The 23,910-nt window shown below is 37.3% G+C and overlaps 1 protein-coding gene and 1 long non-coding RNA gene across 3 annotated transcripts in view; one reads left to right on the top strand and one right to left on the bottom strand.

Annotated features, from left to right (window-relative positions):
• LOC146405808 (uncharacterized) overlaps positions 1-21,702 on the top strand; it is a 502,014-nt gene extending 480,312 nt beyond the window's left edge. The window contains exon 6 of the mRNA XM_085014918.1: positions 20,003-21,702. The gene's annotated coding sequence lies outside the window, so the exon portion shown is untranslated. The remainder of the gene's footprint in view (positions 1-20,002) is intronic.
• The window catches only part of LOC146405807 (uncharacterized), a 382,566-nt gene that overhangs the window by 123,780 nt on the left and 234,876 nt on the right, over positions 1-23,910 (bottom strand). The window lies entirely within an intron of this gene.

Raw genomic sequence — 23,910 nt, 5'->3', positions numbered from 1 at the left:
CACAGGTACTGCTCTTTTCTGGCTGTGGTTTATGCCACGGTCATTACATGGTGGATTTCAGCTTTGAAGAGGCCTCCAGAGCTAGTATAGATCACCTAGTCTTCGATTAAACTCTGCTAAGGCCTAATAGTCCGGAATGGTTCATTTTCCTGGCAGGACTTGTGTGTTATTTTTTAGCAGCTGCAGAAAGCAAAAATGGGGAAAAGTGTGTGTCACTGTTAAGGGATCCACAAACAAGGAGCCTATTAGAGAACCTTTAAAAATAACATATTCATCAGAGGTTTAGCTGCTTTCTATGTGGGGGTCTGAATTCCATATTCCTATCTCTTCCTTACCCACCAAAATGGGCATTCGATAACAACTTTCACTAATCCAGCCCTTACTCTGTGCTAGCCTTTGTGACTAGAACTTAAGGATATTTGACACAAAAACCTGCAAGAGAAGGACACACAAAGACAGAGATTAGAATGTTGTGTCTACAATGCGAAGAACGCCAAGACTGGCAGACAGCTACCAAAAGCTCCGAAAAGGCAGAGAGTGTATTGTCCTTCAGGGTCTCTGAAAGACCCAACCTTGTGGAGGCCTGGGTTAAGGACTTCTGCCTTCTAGGACTGTGAGAGGATACATTTCTGTTGTTTCAAGCCACCACATTTGTGCTAATTTGTTACAGTAGCCCTAGGAAACTAATAAAACCCTTTATCCTGACAGTAAACCCCTGATAAGTAATATTATCCCTATTTTACTGGAAAGGAGGTTAAAGAGTGAAGTAGTTAAGGAACTTGTCAGCACCACACAAATTTCAAGGGCATAGCTGGAATTCAAACCTAGCTGGAATTAGGGCGTTAAAGCCTAGTTTATCGCAATTCTGAAGCCCACGCACTTAACTCTTTCACCAAAGCAATTCCTAGTATATGCTAGGGAATATTTCTTTATCCAGAAGAGTTCCTAAAAATAAATAAAACAGTCCTTTTTTTTTTTTTTCTTGAAACACATTTAATGGAAGTGAAAACAAACAATTACTTTATTTATTTTTTGTCTTTTTAGGGCTATACCCATGGCATATGGAGGTTCCCAGGCTAGGGGTCCAATTGGAACTCTACCCGCTGGTCTACACCACAGTCACAGCAACATGGGATCCAAGCCATGTCTGTGATCTGCACCACGGCTCATAGCAATGCTGGATCCTTATCCCAGTGAGCGAGGCCAGGGATTGAACTTGCGTCCTTATGGATGCTGGTCGGGTTCGTTAACTGCTGAGCCACGACAGGAAGTCCAATAATTTTAAACATTGTTGAAAATTAGTTGATTTATAATATTAGTTTCAGGTATATAGCATAGTGATTCAGTATTTTTACAGATTAGACACCATTAAAAATTATTAAAGATAATAATATTTATCTTATAGCTATAATTCCTTGAGCAATGTAATGTATCCTTGTTGCTTATCTATTTTAGACATAGTAGTTTGTATCTCTTAATCCCATATCTCTATGTGCCATTTCCCAGCTCCCTCTGCCCTTCAGCAACCATTGGTTTGTTTTCTATATTGTGACTCTGTTTCTATCTTGCTGTATACAGTTATGTGTATTGCTTTTCAGATTCCAGATGTAAGTGGTATCATACAGTATTTCCCTTTCTCTGTCTCACCAATTTCATTAAGCATAGTATACTCTAGAACTATACACTTAGCTACAAATGTCAGATTCTCATTCTTTTCTTAGGGCTGAGTAGTGTTTCATATCTCATATCTTTATCCATTTATCTGCTAATGGACATGTTTTGCTTCTGTATCTTGGTAACTGTAATAGTGCTATGAACATTGGGGTGCATGTATTTTTTTTTAATTAGTATTTTTTTTAATTTTTTTTATTTCCCCAATACATTATTTTTTTTCCTACTGTACAGTATGGGGACCCACTTACACATAATATACATTCTTTTTTCTCACATTATCATGCTCCATCATAAGTGACTAGACATAGGGCTATGTAGCAGGATCTCATTGCTAATCCATTCCAAAGGCAATAGTTTGAATATACTAACCCCAAATTCCCAATCTCTCCTCCCCCCGCTCCCCCTTGGCAACCATAAGTCTATTCTCCAAGTCCATGATTTTCTTTTCTGTGGAAAGATTCATTTGTGCCATATGTTAGATTCTAGATATAAATGACAGCCTATGGTATTTGTCTTTCTCTTTCTGACTTACTTCACTCAGTATGACAGTCTCTACTTTCATCCATGTTGCTGCAAATAGCATTATTTGTCTTTTGCTTTTGTTTTTTTTCTTTGTTTGTTTGTTTTTGTTTTGGTCTTTTTGCCTTTTCTAGGGCTGCTCCTGCAGCAAATGGAGGTTCCCAGGCAAGGGGTCCAATCAGAGCTGTAGCCACTGGCCTATGCTAGAGCCACAGCAATGTGGGATCTGAGCTGCATCTGTGACCTACACCACAGCCCACAGAAACACCGGATCATCAACCCACTGTGGGATCAAACCCGCAACCTCATGGTTCCCAGTCAGATTTGTTAACCACTGAGCCACGATGGGAACTCCTGGTTCTTTTTTATGTCTGAGTAGTATTCCATTGTGTATATATACCACTTCTTCCTAATCCAATCATCTGTTGATGGACATTTGGGTTGTATCCATGTCTTGCCTATTGTGAATAGTGCTACAATGAACATTTGGGTACATATGTCTATTTTAAGGAAAGTTTTGTCCAGATATATGCCCAAGAGTGGGATTGCTAGATCATATGGTAGTTCTATGAATAGTTTTCTAAGGTACCTCCATGCTGTTCTCCATAGTGGTTGTACCAGCTGACATTCCCACCAACAGTGTAGGAGGGTTGCCTTTTCTCTATATCCCCTCTAGCATTTGTTATTTGTGGACTTATTAATGATGGCCATTCTGACTGGTGTGAGGTGATATCTCATGGTGGCTTTGATTTGCATTTCTCTAATAATCAGGAATGTTGAGCATTTTTTCATGTGCTTATTGGCCATCTGTATATCTTCCTTGGAGAAATGTCTCTTCAGGTCTTTTGCCCATTTTTCCATTGGGTTGTTGGCTTTTTTGCTGTTGAGTTATATAAGTTGCTTGTATATTCTAGAGATTTGGCCCTTGTCAGTTGCATCATTGGAAACTATTTTCTCCCATTCTGTAAGTTGTCTTTTTGTTTTCTTTTTGGTTTCCTTTGCTGTGCAGATGCTTGTCAGTTTGATTATATCCCATTGGTTTATTTTTGCTTTTATTTCTGTTGTCTTGGGAGACTGACCTGAAAAAACATTTGTAAGGTTGATGTCAGAGAATGTTTTGCCTGTGTTCTCTTCGAGGTGTTTGATGGTGTCTTGTCTTATATTTAAGTCTTTCAGCCATTTTTAAGTTTATTTTTGTGCATGGAGTGAGGGTGTGTTCTAGTTTCATTGATTTGCATGCTGCCATCCAGGTTTCCCAGCAATACTTGCTGAAAATACTGTCTTTTTCCCATTTTATGTTCTTGCCTCCTTTGTCAAAGATTAAATGACCATAGGTGTCTGGGTTTATTTCTGGGTTCTCTATTCTGTTCCATTGGTCTGTATGTCTGTTTTGTTGCCAGTACCACACTGTCTTGATGACTTTGGCTTTGTAATATTGCCTGAAGTCTGGAAGAGTTACGCCTCCTGCTTGGGTTTTGTTCCTCAGGATTGCCTTGGCAATTCTGGGTCTTTTGTGGTTCCATATACATTTTTGGATTGTTTGTTCTAGTTACATGAAAAATGTCCTGGGTAATTTGATAGGTATTGCATTGAATCTTTAGATTGCTTTGAGTAGTATGGCCATTTTTGCAGTATTAATTGTTCTATCCCAGGAGCATGGAATATCTTTCCATTTCTTTACATCTTCTTTAATTTCCTTGATTCATGTTTTATAGTTCTCAGCATATAAGTCCTTTACCTCTTTGGTCAGGTGTATTCCCAGGTATTTCATTTTCTGGGGTGCAATTTTAAAAGGTATTGCATTTTTGTATTCCTTTTCTAAAGTTTCATTGTGAGTGTAAAGAAATGCAACTGATTTTTGAATGTTAATCTTATATCCTGCTACTTGGCTGAATTTGTTGAGCAGTTTATGTAGTTTTTTCTTTTTTTATGGATATGTACCAGGAGTAGAATTTTTGGGTCATATGTTAGTTTTATTTCTCTTTTTTTCTAAGGAAACTCAAAACTGTTCTCCATGATATCTGCACCAATTTACATTGCCAGAGTGTATAATGGTTCCCTTTTCTCCATATTCTTGCAAACATTTGTTATTTATATTTTTTGATGATACCCATTCTGACAGGTGTAAGGTGATATCTCATTGTGGTTTTAATTTTCATTTCTCTGACAGTTAGCAATGTTGAGCACCTTTCCTGGTGCCTGTTAGCCTTCTGTATGCTTTCTTTGGAAAAACATCTCTTCAGGTCCTCTGCTAATTTTTGACTTGGGTTGTTTTTTCTCTGATATTGAGTTGTATGAGCTCTTTAAATATTTTTTATATTAACTCCTTGTCAGTCCTATCACTTGCAAATATTTTCTTACATTCAGTGGATGGTCTTTTTGTTTTGTCATTGGCTTTCTTTCCTCTGCAAAACTTTTTAAGTTTCATCAGGTCCCGTTTGTTTATCTTTGCTTTTATTTCTTTTGCTTTAGGAGACAGATGTATAAAAATATTGCTACAAATTATGTGCAAGAGTGTTCTGCCTATGTTTTCTTCTAGGAGTTTTATATTTTCCTGCCTTACATTTAGATTTTTCATCCATTTTGAGTTTATATTTGTATAATATAAATATATTTGTGAGGATATGTTCTAATCCTATTGATCTACATGTAGCCATTCATTTTCTCAGCATCACTTATTGAAGATACTGTCTTTGCTGCATTGTACATTCTTAACTGCTTTGTCATAGATTAACTGACCATAGGTGCATGGGTTTATTTCCGAGATCTCTATTCTGTTCTAATGTCCTACCTGTCTCTACTTGTACTAGTACCATGCTGCTTTTATTACTTTAGGTTGGTGGTGTAGTCTTGAGTCTGGAGTCGCTTTGTTCTTTTTTCCCAAGATTGCTTTGGCAATTCAGGATCTTTTGAGATTCATATGACTTTTAAGATTATTTGTTCTAATTCTAGAAAAGAGTCATAGGTATTTGATAGAGATACCACTCAATCTGCAGATTGCTTTGAGTAGTATGTCCATTGTAACAGTATTAATTCTTCCAATCTAAGAGTGTGGACCATCTTTCCATTTCTTTCTATAGTGTCAAATTTCCTACATCATTGTTCTTTAATTTTCAGTGTTTAGGACTTTAACCTCCTTGATTATTTACTCTCGGGTTTTTAAATTCTTGTGGATGTAATTTTAACAGAATTATTTTCTTTCTTTTCTCTTTCTTATAGTTCATTATTCTTTCATTATAGTTCATAGAAAAGGAACAGATTTTACTTTATTTTTTCTCTGTTTTATTTTATAAGGATTTTTATTTTTTTCATTATAGCCGGTTTACAGTGTTCTGTCAATTTTCTACTGTATATCGAGGTGACCCCATTCACATACCTGTATACGTTCTTTTTTCTCACAGTATCATACTCCATCATGAGTGACCAGATATAGTTCCTAGTGCTATACAGCAGGATCTCATTGCTTATCCGCTCCAAAGACAGTAGTTTGCAGCTATTAACCCCAAATTCCCAGTCCATCCCTCTCCCTCCCCCTCCTCTTTGGCAACCACAAGTCTGTTCACCATGTCCATGATTTTCTTTTCTTTGAAAGGTTCTTTTGTGCCATATATTAGATCCCAGATATAAGTGATAATCATATGGCATTTGTCTTTCTCTTTCGGGCTTACTTCACTCAGTATGAGAGTCTCTAGTTCCATCCATGTTGCTGAAAATAGCATTGTTTTGTTCTTTTTTATGGCTGAGTGGTATTCCATTGTGTATATATACCATGTCTTCCTAATCCAATCATCTGTTGGTGGACATTTGGGTTGTTACTATGTTTTGGCTATTTTGAATACTGCTACAATGAACATGCAGGTGATGTTTCTTTTTCAAGGAAAGTTTTGTCTGAATATGTGCCCGAATGGGATTGCTGGGTCACATGGCAGTTCTATGTATAGTTTTCTAAGGGAGCTCCATACTGTTTTCCATAGTTATTGTACCAATTTAAATTCCCACCAATGGTGCAGGAAGGTTCCCTTTTCTCCACACCCATCATTTGATAATTGTGGACTTATTAATGATGGCCATTCTCACTGGTATGAGTTAGTACCTCATAGTAATTTTTATTTGCATTTCTCTAATAATCAGTGATGTTGACCATTTTTTCATGTGTTTGTTGGCCATCTTTATATCTTCCTTGGAGAAATGTCTATTTAGATCTTTTGCCCATTTTTCAATTGGGTTGTTGGCTGTTTTTGCTGTTGTTATAAGGCTGTTTTTGCTGTTGTTATAAGTTGTTTGTATATTTTAGAGATTAAGCCTTTGTTAGTTGCATTGTTGGAAACTATTTTCTCCCATTCTGTAAGTTGTCTTTTTGTTACTATGGTTTCCTTTCCTGAGCAAAAGCTTGTCAGTTTAATTAGGTCCCATGGTTTATTTTTGCTTTTATTTCTGTTGCCTTGGGAGACTGACCTGAGAAAACATTTATAATATTGATATCAAAGAATGTTTTACCTATATTCTCTTCCAGGAGTTTGGTGGTGTCTGGTCTTATATTTGAGTTTTTAAGCCATTTTGAGTTTCTTGTTGTGCACAGTATGAGAGTGTTCTCTAGTTTCAATGGTTTACATGCAGCTGTCCAGTTTTCCCAGCAATACTTGCTGAAAATACTGTCTTTTTCCCATTTTATGTTCTTGCTTCCTTTGCTGAAGATTAATAGGCCATAGGTGTCTTGGTTTATTTCTGGGTTCTCTATTCTGTTCCATTGGCCTCTATGTGTGTTTTGGTACCATACCACACTATTTTGATGACTGTGGCTTTGTAATATTGCCTGGAGTCTGGTAGAGTTATGCCTGCTACTTGGGTTTTTGTTCTTCAGAATAGCTTTGCTAATTCTGGGGTTTTTTTGGTTCCATATACATTTTTGGATCATTTTTACTAGTTCTGTGAAAAATGTCATGGGTAATTTGATAGGGATTGCATTGAATCTGTAGATTGCTTTGGGTAGTATGGCAATTTTTGCAATATTAATTGTTCCAACCCAGGAGCATGGAGTATCTTTCCATTTCTTTGAATCCTCTTTAATTTCCTTGATTAATGTTTTATAGTTTTCAACATGTAAGTCTTTCACCTCCTTGGTCAGGTTTAATCCAAGGTATTTAGTTTTTTTGGGTGCAATTTTAAAAGGTATTGTATTTTTATATTTATTTCCTAATATTGTTAGTATACAGAAATGTTATCAATTTCTGAATATTAATCTTATATCCTGCTACTTTGCTGAATTTGTTGATCAATTCAAGTAGTTTTTGGGTTGAGTCCTTAGGGTTTTCTATATATAGTATCTTGTCATCTGCATACAGTGACAATTTTACCTCTTCTCTTCCTATTTGGATACATTGTCTAGGAGTTCCGATACTATGTTGAATAACAGTGGTGAGAGTGGGCATCCTTGTCTTGTTCCAGATTTTAATGGGAATCCTTTTAGCTTTTCTCCATTGAGTATTATATTTGCTGTGGGTCTGTCATAAATGGATTTTATTATGTAAAGGTATGTTCCCTCTATACTACTTTGGTAAGAGTTTTTATCATAAATGAATGTTGACTTTATCAAATGTTTTTCTTCATGTATTGAGATGATCATGTGGTTTTTGACTTTTCTTTTGTTACTGTGGTGTATGACGTTGATTGATCTACATATGTTGAACCATCCTTGTGAACCTGGGATGAATCCCACTTGGTCATGGTGTATGATCTTTTTTATATGTTGTTGGATTCAGTTGGCTAAACATTTCTTGAGAATTTTTGTGGCTATAGTCATCAAAGATATTCATCAATAGTTTTCTTTTTTTGTGGTTTCTTTGTCTGGTTTTGGTATTGGGGTACAATGGCATCATAGATGTCTTTGGGAGTGTTTCTTCTTCTTAAACCTTTTGGAAAATTTAAGGAGGATGGGTATAAGTTCCTCTTTGTATAGTTTGTAGAATTCACCTGTGAAGCCATCTGGGCCCGGACTTTTATTTGTAGGGAGTGTTTTTATGACATATTCAATTTCATTTCTAGTGTTCAGCCTGTTCAGCTGATCTATTTCTTCTTGATTCAGCTGGCAGGATGAAAATCTCTGGGAAATTGTCCATTTCTTCTAGGTTGTCAAATTTGTTGGCATACAATTGTTCATAGTATTCTCATGGTTTTGTGTATTTCTGCAGTATCCATTGTGATTTCTCCTTTTTCATTTCTTATTTTATTTGTTTTTTTTTCTCTCCTCTTCTTGGTGAGTCTGCCTAGAGGTTTTTCAATTTTGCTTACCTTTTCAAAGAACCAGCTCTTGGTTTGATTGATTTTTTCTATTGTTTTTATAATCTCTATTTTACTGATGTCCTCTTTGATCTTTATGATTTCTGTCTTTCTGCTGACTTTAGGTTTTGCTTGTTCTTTTTCTAATTCATTTAGGTGGTGCGTTAAGTTGTCGATTTGAGATTTTTCTTTTTTGAGGAAGGCTTGTATTGTATGAATTTCCCTTAGACCACTGCTTTTGTGGCATCCCATAGATTTTAAATGGTTGTATCTTCATTATCATTTGTCTCGTGGTATTTTTTTAATTTCCTTCTTGATTTCTTCATTGACCTATTGTTTTTTTAGTAGCATGTTGTTTAGTCTCCATGTAGTTAGTTTTTTTCTCATTTTTGTTCCTGTGTTTGATTTCTAGTTTCATGCCATTGTGGTCAGAGAAGAAACTTGAAATAATTTCTACACTCTTAAATTTGTTGAGGTTAGCTTTGTCCCCCAATATATGATCAATCCTTGAGGATGTTCCATGTGCAATTGAGAAGAATGTATATTCTGACTTTTTTTTTTATATAATATCCTGAAAATGTTAAGTCTAGCTTTTCTATTGTGTTATTTAGGGTCTCTGTTGCCTTATTGATTTTCTATCTAGAGGATCTGCCCATTGATGTGAGTGGGGTGTTAAAGTCTCCTACTATGATTGTATTCCCATCAATTTCTCCTTTTATGTCTGTTAGTATTTGTTGGAGGTATCTGTGTGCCCCTATAGTAGGGGCATATATATTGACGATTCTAATATCCTCTTTTTGAATGGATCCTTTAACCATTAAATAGTGTCCTTCTTTGTCTGTCTATGTCCTTCATTTTATACTTGATCTTAGCCAAAAGCCAGAGAAGTTATATGTCCTTCATTTTAAAGTCTATTTTTTCTGATGTGAGTATTGCAACTCTTGCTTTCCTGTCTTGTCCATTGGCATGAAATATCTTTTTCCACCCCCTCACTTTCAATCTTTATGTGTCCTTTGCCCTAAAGTGAATCTCTTGTAGACAGCAGATTGTACATTTTTGCTTTTTTATCCAATCTGCCCCTCTGTGTCTTTGGACTGGAGCATTCAATGCATTGACCTTTAAGGTAATTATTGATAGATATGTATTTATTGCCATTTTAAACCTTGTTTCCAATTGATTCTATGTTTCTCCTTTCTTCCTTTCTTTTTTTGATTGGATGATTTCCATTTATATTATGCTCGAGTACTTTTATGTTTAGTTTTTGTGAGTGTAATGTTTGGTTTTGATTTGTGGTTGCTCTGTTTCTAAAATATGTTAACCTCTTCCTATATCTGCTTACTTTAGCCTGATAGTCATATAGGCTCAAACACATTATTAAAAAAAAAGCGTCTATATTTTCTTACTTTCCTCCCCACATTCTATGAGTTTGAAATCCTTTTTTAACATCTTCAGGTTTGTCCTTTTGCTGTTCCTTGTGTTAATTGCCACTTTTACAGTAGTTTTTTTTTTTCCACTTTTAGTTCTGTGTGCTGGCTAATTTAAGTGATTGCTTTTCAACTGTTTTCCTCTGTCCTATTTCTTCTTACTTCTTTTTTTATTTAGAAAGCCCTTTCATCATTTCTTTTAGTTTTTGTTTGTTGGGGAAATTCTTTATTTCCCCTTCCATTTTTAAATGATATTCTTGCTGGATAGGTTATTCTAGGTTGGAAATTTTTTTCCTTTCAGAACTTTGAATATGTCTTGCCACTCCCTTCTGGTCTGTAGTGTTTCTGTAGAGAAATCAGCTGATAACCTTATGGGAGGGTTCCCTTATAATTAATGCTTTGCTTTTCTCTTGCTGCCTTTAGATTCCTCTCTTTAACTTTTGCCATTTTTATTATAATACATCTTGATGTGGGCCTGTTTGGGTTCAACTTGTTAGGGACCCTCTGTTCTTCCTGTATCTTGATATCAGTTTCCTTTCAATCTGGAACATTTTCAGACCTAATTTCTTCAAAATATTTTCTGTCCCCTTTTTATTCTCCTTCTGGAATTCCTATTATGTGTAGATTTGCCTCTTTATATTATCCCATAGATCTCTTATATTAATTGGTATTTTTTTCATTTGGTTTTCTGTCTCCTGTCCTGATTGGAGGATTTCCATTATTCTATCTTCCAAGTCACTGATTAGTTCCTCTACATTAGTCATTTTACTCTTTAGTGTCTTTAGCACAGTTCATGTCTCTGAAAGTGAATTTTCCAATTTTTCTATGTTCCTCCTTCTATTTTCTAGCTCCTTTCTAAAGGAATCTGCATTACTGTTCATATCTGCTCTTAATTCTTGATATTCAGCCTCAATTCCTTCAGTATTTTCACTACCTCCCTTTTGAACTCAGTGTCTATCAGATTGCAGAGGTCCATTTTATTGTTTGCTGCTTCAGGTGAATTCTCCTATTCTTTTAACTGGGAATCATTCCTGAGCTTCTTCATCTTGCTTATGTTTTTCTTTTTTTGTGAGTTTAGGGAAGCCAAACTGTAGTCTTGGAGGGCTACTTCTATGCAAGAGCAGCCCTTTGTATTTTGTGGCAGGTTACTATTTATTTTGGCATAGGAGTTTGAATATTCAATGTCTCTTTCTTCCATGTGAACAAGTTCTTATCCCCAGGGTGCTGAGTATTTCCAGGGAGAAAGAGGCAATGGGTAGGGCTAGTAATCAGTGCCTGGTTGCTGGGCTCTTAACAGCATCAGGGACCTGCAGGAAGGTGGCACAGGCTACTCCTAGTTTCAGGGCTCTGGGAAGTGGTAATGAACCTAGGCTGATTTACAAGGTGCCCAGAGTATTTGGCAGTGGCAGCAGCAGAGTGGGTGTGTGCCCAGGGGAGTGAGAGCAATAATATGTGTTGTTCTGTTGCAATGTCCTCCTTTGTGGTGCCCTCTGAGGTGGTTGGGGCTGAAAGTGAATCTTGCTCAGGGATCACCAGTGGTGTTATGCCCGTGCCATCTGCAGACCCAGCAAGAAGCACCCTGTCCCACTTAGCCCATGCAGGAGGTGCTGCACCAACTGCTCCTAGTTGTAGGGTCTTGGGAAGGGACAGTGATCAAGTGTCTGGGCTCTGCCCAGAGCATTTGGCAGTGGTAGCTGCAGGGTGGGTGTGTCCCCAGAGGGGTGAGATCAATAACATGTGGTGCTTGGTTGCAATGCACTCTTTTTTTTTTTTTTGCCAACCCCTGAGGTGACTGGGGCCATAGGTGGAGACCACTCACAGGGCCCCAGTGGTAGGCCACACCTCCATTTGGCCTCCAAGATGACCACCATGGTCCATTCTTGCCACATGTAGATCATGGAAGAGGCACTATATAGCACTTAATCCCGCTGCCCTTAGCACACACAAGAGGTGTCCAGCCACCCGTAGCCTGCACAGGAAGAGCCCAATCTCCGTTAGCCTGAGTAAGTGGCTTCTCATCACAGGTAGCCTGCACCAAAGACACTCTGACCTTTGAGAACTCAGGCTCATGTGCAGGGAGATTCCTATGGCAGTCTGCCCCTCCTCCTCTTGCCCTCCCCAACAGTAGCACCTTGCTTCTCCTGTGGGCCCAGACCTTCTCCTGGGTTCCCTCTGCCATGGTATTCCACTCTCCAGCCAGTGGCACACCACTCCTTAGCCCCTTAGGCTGTCACCACACAGCCAACTCTAGTCCTCTCCCCAGGACTGACCTCCAGAGCCTTCGTCTCAGAGGCCATCCCTCACCCAAGCCTCTCAACTGTGGTGTCCTGGCTGGTGGTGCAGATAATCTGTGCAGCTCTCACTCTACTTTGCCCTCCTCAGTCCAGCTGATGCACTTTTCTCAGTGACTTTGAGGTCCCTCATCTCGGCTGATCTCCTGGTTGCTCAGGTGGCTTCCTAGGGTTCAGTTCCTTTTCTCCTTCACAGCTCCCTCTCAGGAATGCCAGTCATGCTCTGATTCTTTTTCTCTCTCTCTTTTTCTTTTGTCCTACCCAGTTATGTAAAAAGTTTCTTGCCCTTTTTGGATGTTTAATTTCTTCTGCCAGCATTCAATAGATGTTCTGTGCGAGTTGTCTTACATATAGATGTGTTTTTTGATGTGTTTGTATGAGAAGGTGAGTACGACCTCTTACTCCTCTGCCATCTTGATCAGCCCCCAGGAACAGAGTTTTATACATTAGTCTTGTATAATAAAAGTTTGATGAATTCATTAATTACTTTTAATAGATTCTAGGTGGAGACTTTACAGTTTTTTCTATAAAGTGTCAAGTTCTCTGTAAAAAGTGACAGTTTTATTTATTCCCTGACAATTTGGATACATTTTATTTTTTCTTGTCTGATTGCTATAGCTAAGACTTCCAATACTATGTTAATTAGAAACAATGAAACTAGGCATTCCTATCTGCTCCTTAATTAACAGGAAAGACTTTCCATTTATACTCAAGGCCACTGAGTATAAATGGCCTTTATTATGTTGATAAATATTTCCTCTACACTAACTTAAATGAGAGTTTTTATCATGAATGGATGTTGAATTTTTTCATGTGCTTTTTTCTCCATCTATTGAGATCTTGTGTTTTTTTCCTTCCTTTGTCAATGTGGTGTATCACATTGACTAATCTGTAAATGTTGAATCATCCTTATATCACTGGAAAAAAATCCCACTTGATTGTGGCACAAGATCTTTTTTCATATATTGTTACATTCTGTTTGCTAATATGTTGTTGAGGATTTTTGCATCTATATTCATCAAAGATATTGGCCTGTAATTTTCTTTTTTCCTGGTGTCTTTATCTGTTCTGGGTATCAAAGTAATTATGTCTCATAGGATAAATTTGGAAGTATCCAGTCCTCTTCAATTTTTTGGAATAGTTTGAGAAGGATAGGTATTAGTTTTTCATTATATGCTTGGTAGAATTCCCTGGTGATGGCATCTAGTCCTGGTGTTTTGTTTGCTGGGATTTTTTTTTTTTTTGTTACAAATTCAATTTCATTACTCATCAGTCTAAGCTATCTATTTCTTCTTGATTCAATCTTAAGAGATTGTATGTTTCTAGAAATTTGTCAATTTTTTATGGTTTCCCAAGTTTTTGGCAAATAACAATTCCTAGTAGTCTCTTATGATTTTTTTTTTTTTTGTATCTCTGTGTTTATTTCTTCTCTTCTATTTCTTATTTTGTTTTAGTCTCTCTTTTCTTCTTGGTGAGCCTAGCTAAACACTGATCGATTTTATCTTTTCAAAAAACACACATCTTTAAGAAGATAATCAAAATGATCTTAACCATTCAACTAACATTGATTTGGTGTCCATTATTTTCCAGGCTCTGTGCTAGATTCTGAGGGGATAAAGGGGGAAATGTGTAGATCATTCCTTTAAAGCATTAGCTACTGAGTAAATGAGAAAAACCAGTGTCCCCACATCCTCTGGGAGGCTTGAGAGGCACACCTAGCAGCATTCTGGACAGTGGTGCTTGAGAAAATTTTTCCAAGGTGTAGTGATGTCATGAAATGTGAAGGGGACATCTCAGAAGAGAAGATAAATGGAAAATTAGCAGGGATAAAATGGGGGTGGGCAAAGAACAGCACTTTAGACTGAAAGTATGAAATGCATAGATTTTAGAAGTGAGAAAGAATTTGGCCTGATTGTTTTGCGTGTTTCATTGTAGCCATAGGACCAGCTGTATGCAGAGAGAAGAGCCAGCTCTATGATGAGCTCTTGATTCCAAGATGAAATATATTCTCGAGAGAGTAAAACTATGGAAAGAAATAGGGAATAAAATATTTCAGTGAGATGCCATCTTTCAACAAGTAATATCTTACTTTTTCAGATGGTTTGAGCTAAAAGAGTAAGGTTCTGATCACATACAAATTATTCTTTTTAAAACCTGACTTTCATTACTGTCTGTCACAGAAAAAAATTGCATCAGGTTAGTTAAACAGATAAGGAAGACTTTATTTAAGACTAATGCAATGAAAGAGAAAGACTGAATTCTACTCTGTTGAAACAAAAGACAGCATATTTTTTAAGCACTGAATGAACCCGAGGAAGGTAGCGGATGGACATTAGGAGATAATTTGGTCATTGCCATTAGATTATGCACATTTGCTTATTGGCGCTTATCAAAGTGAGGCTCCTATCCTTCCATGAGTCTGGAACTTTGGGGCATTATTTCCTTAAATAGTTAAATTTCAAAGGGATAACTCTTAGGTCCTTGAGAAAGACACTCCAGGATTTTAAAACTGGCAAGAAATGGGAAAAAAACTTACATCTCCTAGAGGGAGAGAAGGAATTTATAAAGAAAAGTCTTCTGATGTAAATACTGAAGAAAAGGGAGGTCAGTGGCCTATAGTAAGGATGCAACCTGTTGAGATTTTTAATCTTCAACCAATTGTATAAGTTATGGGGTTTCATTCTTGCCAATAAAAGTTTTGAATATATTTTCATCCTGTGATATTTTGGATACTAAGACACTGAAAAGCACAATGCAGAGTGAGAAATAAGGGTGCAGAGAAAGTGCTTGTTCATTTGAGATAGTGTCTTCTGTTTACCTAAGTCAGTTTAGGGTTTACTTCAGCTATGCCACAGGCAAAAGCCTATCTCTAGGGCACAATAAGAGCTGGATGGATACACTGATGCACTGAAATGTAAAGTCCATGGAGATGACAAATGGGAGAGGATTCAAAAATAATGTGGTGGTTCATATAATTCTGTTCCCAACTTTCAGCTATATTGTTCGACACCCAAAACAGAGTCATTGAAATCAGTCACGGACATACATTCAATTGAAATATTGTATTCCAATTTCATCACAACAAAGGAGAATTTGCAAAGGATAAGCAAGAAAAAGGACAATTAAGGATTCAGAAAACATGCTGCCCTTAGTTGCATCTATGTCGCCAAGGGCCACGTTTTTCTTTTCAGTCTTTTAAATAAGTCCTTTTTATTCTCATGCCTTTAGCTCTTCTCATTTTAATGGACTATTTCACCACATCTTAAAAAGCACATCTCTTGAAGACACAACTGTCTGCTCTGCTTCGAATATTTTCATTATATTTTATTACAGGCTTGGTTCAAGAGAAGTTTTATACCTAATTTGGAGGACCTGCCCTGTCAATTTCATTTTCCTCCAGGACTTTTATCAGGCTAATTTGATTTGAGTATTAGTTCTTTTTTCTAAAATCCAAAGCACTTTTTTATTCCTCTTACTTTTTGAAAGAAAAAATTCTTCCTAAAGCTTCCATGCTCTACTCCAGCCTTTCCTCTCCTATTCCTCAAGACTCATTTACTTTGATTTGCATAATATCTAATTAATCTGTTCAGTAAATATTTATTGAGCACCCATTAATGTGTCAACAGTACTAAGAAAGTATCACTGACCTCAAGAAGATGACACTTTTTTTTTTGGTCTCTTTGTACGGCCACACCTGCACACCTGCAGCATATGGAAGTTCCCAGGCTACGGTGACCTACACTGCAGCTCACAGCAATACTGGATCCTTAACCCACTGAATGAGGCCAGGGATCAAATCCTCATCCTCATGGATACTAGTTGGGTTTGTTACCAATGAGTCATAATGGAAACTCCCAAGATCACACTTTAATGTGGGGGATTCTATGAAAACAAATAAATACAGTGCACTATAGATGAATACTATAATGGAGCTATGTTCACAGTTGCTCTGGAAGCAATAACATACAAGAGAAAACAGATGTTTTATAAACTGGATGCTTTTAAGCTATTCTAAGGGAGGGGGAACTTTAAAGGACACATATAATGAATCTTTTTATACATGAATTAATCAGTTGATACAGATGTAACGTATACAGATATATATAATTTTCATATTTTGATATCTAGATTTGCTTAAGCTTAAATATCAATCTTCTCCAAATTCCATTCCTTTAAAGAATAATCCTACCTGCTATTCAAAGAGAAGAGTTTCATAATCAAATAAGTTTCGGACATAAAGCACACCCTGTTGTTGACATGTGAGTGCTTAGGACGCACTAGTATATTAGCAGTTTTTACAAGTTCTAATGTGTTTAACTTTGGTAACCCAGACTTTCCTAATTTACTTGTCTATAATACTTTTTCTTTGGTAAACAACTACTAACATCCCCAAAATTAGGAATATACTCAGACCAGTTCAGATAACCAAACACAAGTGAGCTGTAATGCCTTAAAAAGGCATCTTCCGGTATCAATTAACACCATAAAAATTACTCTTATGTTTTCCAAATGTTTACTTTTATAATGATTTTTAAGAGGAAAAAATTAATCACCATTGCCTTACCACCTGGAAAAAGCTAGTGTTAACATTTTATATTCTTCTTTCCAATCATTTTGTTATTTACATTTTAAAACCTAGATATAATAAAAATAGAGAATATAATTAAATGTTATATGTATTTAATATCATACAATTTACATTTCTAAACCTAGATATAATAAAATATACACAAACTTATTATACTAATTTCATGTCTACTTTGCAGATTATAAAAATAACCCATGCTCATTATGGAGCCATAGAGAAGTTTAGAAAATAAGGCAAAATCATGTTTAAATCATAATTAATATGTATTTTTAACTTTTATTGTGATTATATACATATATATTTTTGGATGTAATTTTAAAAACACTGACTCTCAGTAAAATATAACAAGGGATAAAGGCATAATCATGCCAATAAGCTGCTTTAATAATTATGACGGATTTTTTTGTAGATTGAGGGGTACCAGAGATATCTTCTAGTTAAAAGATTTCTGATAGTGAATACAATCCCTGAGTGGGAAGGAGTGTTTAAGAAGCTACAGCTGGACAGCTGGACTCTAAAGTCTTAGATAGTTTCCCTGTGTACATGGTGAGAAATGCTCCACTTAGCAGCCAGTCTGTTTGGACTTTGTTTTTCTTTCCTAGGTCTGGTGATCTATGCTCATCTATATCTGGCTATCATTTAGTCTGGCAACCTGATTGTATTGCTCTTTGGAAATTAGCATCACTGCACCATGAATAATTCCTGGGCAGCACTTCCTTTTGCAACTATGGCTATATTTCTCTCTCTGGCCACATTTCACGTTCCAGCCTGATCTGTTTGGGATTTTCAATTTGCTCAGTAGGTTGCGAGGCATAAATTACAGGACCACTGGCTGCTGTGGTTTAAGGCTACTTCACTCTCTGCTTTCCAGCTTGGTGCCTACCCTTGTCTCTTTACTCCTCAGTGTCCTCTGTTTCCAAATTTCCTGTTTATGTAAACAAAGCCAAAGTTAACTGAGTCTGACACTATTCCCTTTGCTGTGCCATGGGGAGCAGAATGAGAGAGTGTAACAGTTTGGAAAAAACACTACTCAGAAAGAAATGAAGCCAGAGGGACTTTAACTCAGTGGAATGATTCTAATGACCAAACATCTGGGCCATTTTCATCTGGATTTTAAATTTGGGGGGAGTGTAAGAGTGGCACGCAGAAAACGTCAATTAAAAAGGCAGCTAGATAATATGACTGGATTGAGGGGGCAATCAAAATGAGAAAACCATAGTGGAGGCTGGGTTATCTAGGGAGACCAGCAATAAGAAAATGATCTCTAAATATTTTACAATCAATTGTCTGGATGAGGTGACATTTCCATACGTCTTCTGTCTTTTAAGCAAAAGCTTTCTCTGTTTAGGAGCTGACATGCACCCCGGATCTTATAAATTCAGGGAACCATGCTAGACATTTTTTTATAGGTTTTTTCCCACAGGTTTTTTTTTTTCACTTTACAACAACTTTGCAAGGTTGATATTATTTCAATTTCAGAGATGAAAATGAAAGGGAATCACAGAGAGAATAATTAATAGATAAAATTTGTAGACCTGAATTTGGATGGAGTCTTTATATCTCTGAATTTCTTGAGTTCTTCAGAGTTCTTACTGCTGAAGCAGTTTTCTTGGTTCATAGACTTTATGGGGACCTTATGAAAGTTTTGAATCCCAAGCACAGGAAAATTCACATGGCCCAACTTTTGTATTTGGGTTTTATGGCTTCAATGGTTAAGAAGCCCTTCAGTTGGCATCTTTTCTTCCTGCTAAAAAAGGTAGGGCTAGAGTTCCCACTGTGGCTCAGTGGGTTAAATGCTCAATGTTGTCTCCATGGGGATGAGAGTTTAATTCCTGACTTTGCTCAGTGAGTTAAGAATGTGGTGTTGCTGTAAGCTATAGCATAGGTTGCAGATGTGGATTGGATCTGATTTGTGCCATAGGCTGCAGCTTCAGCTCTGATTTGACTCCTAGCCTGGGAACACCCATATCCCATAGGTGTAGCTATAAAAAGAAAAAAAAAAAAAAAAAAAAGGAGGACTTAAAGTGAAAAAGGACATACACTGATATTTTAGAATATAAGTGCTTCTTTCCTAACAAAATACTCCCAATCTGAAGTGGATAGGGAGGAAATGGTAGGCGTTGTGAATAGCCTCTAGACTATTTCTGGGAATCGATGTTGTAAGAACCTTGGTTATTGATAGCATTGTAATCTATTTTAGTGTGTTGATGCTGAAAGACAAAAAAATGTTGAAATTACTGTCATTAAAATGCCCACATAATGTCTAAGTCAAAATTATCTCTCTGTTAGCATAATCGACTTGAAAAAACACCTCATGGGGATCCAGTTCTTTGGTTATCACCTCCCTCATAAAAGTTGGGTGTAAGTAGGATATATACCACTGTTTTATCCTTGAAATTTCTACATCTATCATCTTTTCTATTTAAAACGTCATGAAATGTGTTGGTTGCTAGTCTTACCACATCTTGCAAAGAAAAAGAAAAGATGCTTCCTTTTCCACATGTCATGATTCAAGTTCTAGCTTTGTCCTCATCGAATCTTTAGGGGAGGGACTTCTTACGGTAACAGAACCAGCAGGTAATACAAACACTTGGTTATCTTTTGAAGGGAGTATTCATTACCCACATGCTTTGGGAGAGATACAGGCAGTTTCTGGGAAAGTTGGTTGTATGACTGTAAAGGTTCCTCCAAAGGATGTTGGAGAACCTCCCCCACCCTGAACATAAGTTATTATTCATGAGATTGGGGATGAAAGGCATGTGAAGGGCTTCAGAAATATAAAATGCCTAATGTTGTCTCTGTGTCAAGGAGACACGCTTTTATCTTCATGAAAGAAAGAACAGAAAGAAAATGCTTTTTCCAAAAAGCAACTTTGGTGTTTTTCATGACACAAATATAGTACAAAATGAGTTTTCTTCCTTCTCCCTCCCCCAGCTTGCATCCTCATGTCCAAACATTTTGGACTCTTAATATTGTAGACTTAAGGTTTAAAAAAAATTAAATTGGAATCAAAAGTGTTTAAAAATGTACATAGTGACACTTCGTGGTATTTATTTACCCATCCTAACAAACCGTTTGCACATCATAGTTTTCGGTTTTCTCTGACACTGACATCACAATTTTATAAAATCACATTCTGGTAAGTAAAAATGGAAAGCACTAATATTTACTGATGCTTACTCGGTGTCAGGTACTGTACTCAAATCACCTTATTTATTTATTGCTTGCAGGGATCAGCTGAGATGGTGGAGTAGAAAGACCCAGAGCTCATATCCTCTCACAGACACACCAATAATACAACTATTTATACAATAGCCATTGATGAAAAAGGCTGGATGCTACTAGAAAAGATCTTTTACAACTAAAGATGTTAAAGACGCATACCCTCAGGTGGGTGATCCATAAATGAAATAATGCTCAATTACAACTGCAGAAGTTCTTCCCAAGGAGAGAGGTATCTGACCCCCACATGGGTCCTGCATTGGGAAGACAAACCGCTAGAACCTTTGCCTCTGGAGATTAGCGATGCTTAGTTTCAGAGACTCAGAGAGCTGTGGGAGATAGAGACTGCACTCTCAAAGGACACACCCCAAATCGCATATGCTACAGGAACCAGAACAGATGCATTAATTGAAAGGACCCTAGGTCAGATCTACCTGCTGACCTTGGAGAGTTTCTGAGAAAGGCAGAAGGCAATTAATTAGAACTCTCCCATGGGGACATAGGTACTGGCAATAGCCATTTTGGGGACCTGTTCTACCATAAGGACACTGGTACTGGCAAGCACAATTTTGGAATCCTCCTTCTAGCTTATTAGATTCAGGGCCCAGCCTGGCTCCTGCTTAACAGCCTGTGTGTTCCAGTATTGAGGTGCCTTAGGCCAAGCTACTAACTAAGGTAAGGCGTAACCACACTGACTAGCAGAAGGACTCCGTAAGACCTCCTGAGTCCACAGTCCTGGACACGGTCCTGCTCACCAGAAGACCTAGGACTAGGCCCACACACCAATGAATAGGCACTAGATCTGAATAGGCACCAACCTCCCCCAGCATCCTGCCACCACAGCCCCTGGGACCCTGACACACCTACTGGTGGGTAGGTACTAGCCCCATAATCACCAAGCCCTGCCTGCTAGCAAGTCTGATCTAGTATTAGGAACACCCGTACCCCCCAGTGAGTGGATACCAGCCCCAGAAAAACCACAGTGCTGCAGCCTAAAGACCCAGCTTACCAATCAGCAGGCCAGGACCAGCCCTGGGACTGACTGGGTCTTGACTACAGCTACCAAGAGGCAAACACAAGCTGTGGGATGCTCGGGATTCCACAGCCAGCTGTGTCAGGAACCATCCCTAACCACTGGTGATCTCATACCAGCTCTGTGATCCTTGGGACTTGTAGCCAGACCCCAAGACTAGGCTATTTCTCCACTTGGCAGGTCCTAGCCCCAGGATAGCCTGGATTCCAAAACCCACCAGTGAGCCAGCACTAGCCCTGGGGATTCCTGTGTTCTGCAACCAGCTGCCACCTGACTCAGGCCTACAAATCAGTGGTTGGCAGCCTCTGAACAAGGCAGGACATGGCTACTAACCAGACTGGGGACCAACCACACCTACTGGAATTTTCACAGTAATCAGCCTGCCACATCAGAAGGACCCAGGATGCAGCTCAGGTAGAGGGCACCCAGAGAGTATAGCTATGGTGACCAGAACAGGGAGTGCTCCTTGGAAGCACAAGAATGTCTCCTACTAAAGGTCATTTCTCCAAGATCAGGAAATGTATCCAACACCAGATACACAGAAATAAAAACAGCAAGCTGGGCAAAGTGTGGTGACAAAGGAACATCTTCCAAATAAAGGAATAAGATAAAACCCCAGAATAAGAACTAGGTGAAGAGGAGATAGATAGATAGATAGGCAATCTACCCAAGAAAGATGATAAGGTAATGATTGTAAAGATGATCAAAGAACTTGAGAGAATGGATGAGAACAAGTCAGAAGTTTTTGAAAAATTTAGGCAATACAAACAATCCAACCAAAGAGAGATGAAGAATACAATAACTAAAATGAAAAATATACTACCAGACTAAATGAGACAGAAGAGAGTAGATCACCAATGACAGACAAAAAAAGTAAAAAATAAAAAGAAATAAGTAAAATTTAAGAGAACTCTGGTACAATATGAAGTATACTAACACTCATACAGGTCCCAGAAGAAGAGACAGAAAAAGAGGCAGAGAGCATATTTAAAGACATAAAAGCTGAAAATTTCCCCAACCTGGGAAAAGGAAATGGATATTCAAGTCCAGATAGCACAGAGTCCCAAATAGGATAAAGCCAAAGATAACCCTACCAAGACAGATTGTAATTAAAATTGCAAAAATTAAAGGATTGGCCAACAGGGGCATGCTGTATAGCACAGAAAACCCTAGTCATTATTCTGTGATATGGGAAAAGAGTCTGAAAGAGAATAGATGCATGTGTTTGTGTGTGTGTATATTTATATATATATATATATATAGAGAGAGAGAGAGAGAGAATGGATGTATGTATATATTAATATATATATATGAATCACTTTGTACAGCAGAGATTATTACAACTTTGGATACTTCAATAAAACTTTAAAAATAAAAAAAATAATTAGGGGCAAAGTGAAGATAAAAAGCAGCAAGGGAAAAATAACTTAAATGTACAAGGGAGCTACTACAAGCCTATCAGCTGACTTTTCAGCAGAAACTCTGTAGGCCAGAAGGCAGCAGCATGAGATATTTAAAACGATAAAACGGAAAAAGCATTCTACCAAGAGTACTCTGCACATCAGTGCTCTTATTGATATTTGACGAAGTGATCAAAAGTTTTACAGATAAGCAAAAGTGCTAATAGAGTTCAATACCACCAAACCAGTTTTACAAGAAATGTTAAAGGCATTTCTCTAAGTGAAAAAGAAAGGGTCATGATTAGAAAAATGAAAATTATGACAGGAAAAATCTTATCAGCAAAGTTAAATAGACAATGAGGTAGTAAATCAACCATGTACAAAGCTAGTAGGAAGGAAGGATAAAAGGCAAAAGTAGGAAAATAATCTATATCCACAATAAGGAATTAAAGGATACAGAAGACAATTATATGTAAAACACGATGTCAAAATCAGTAATCATGAGGAAAGAGAAAAATGCATGATTACAAAAATGTTTTTGAAATTCAGATAAGCAACTTAATCATATAAATGATTATGTACATATACTTATACACACACATATATGTATACATGCACATAGATCAATGTATATAAACCTCATGGTAACCACAAACTAAAAATCTATGATAGATATACATAATTAAAAAACACAGTTATCCAAACATAATGCTAAAGTGAGTTATCAAAGCAAAAATGAAGACAATAGAAGAAAAAAGGAAACAAAAGGAACTATAAAAACAACTAAAAAATATGTAGTTTTAAAACTGACTGCCTGAATGGGAACAAAAATACAACCTATCTATGTGGTGCCTATATGACATTCCCTTCAGATCTAAAAACAAACAGATGGAAGGTGAGGAGCTGGAAAAAGTTATTCCACGCAAATGGAAATCACAAGAAAGCTGGGGGAACAATACACATATCACATAAAATAGACTTTCAAACAAGGAATTTTATAAGAGAAAAAGGCATGGCATAATGGTCAAGGGATTAATCTAAGAAGATGTAAAAACTGTTAATTATATATGTACCTAACATAGAAGCACCTCAATATAGAAGGCAACTGCTGATATCCATAAATGGAGAATTCAAAAATAATAGCACACCTTCTGGAATCTAATCTATGGCACAAATGGTACTCTCTACAGAAAAGAAGCAAACACATGGACATGGAGGACAGACTTGTAGTTGCTGGGGGGCGGGGCAGGGAGTGGGATGGACTGGGAATTTGGGGTTAGTAGCTGCAAACTATTGTACTTATAGTGGATAAGCAATGAGATCCTGCTGTATAGCACTGGGAACTATATCTAATCACTTGTGATGGAACATGATGGAGGCTAATGTGAGAAAAAGAATATATATATATATATATATATGTATGTATGTATGTATAACTGGGTCACTTTACCATACAGCAGAAATCGACAGAACACTGTAAATC

This window comes from Sus scrofa, chromosome 2 (genome assembly GCF_054392235.1).
Source record: "Sus scrofa isolate SSC_HxYL_T2T_F1_AM1 chromosome 2, Sscrofa_HxYL_maternal_Yorkshire_Landrace_v2.0, whole genome shotgun sequence".
Taxonomy (NCBI): domain Eukaryota; kingdom Metazoa; phylum Chordata; class Mammalia; order Artiodactyla; family Suidae; genus Sus; species Sus scrofa.
Note: the sequence above shows the minus strand (reverse complement) of the source record. Positions and strands in the feature narration are given on the sequence as shown.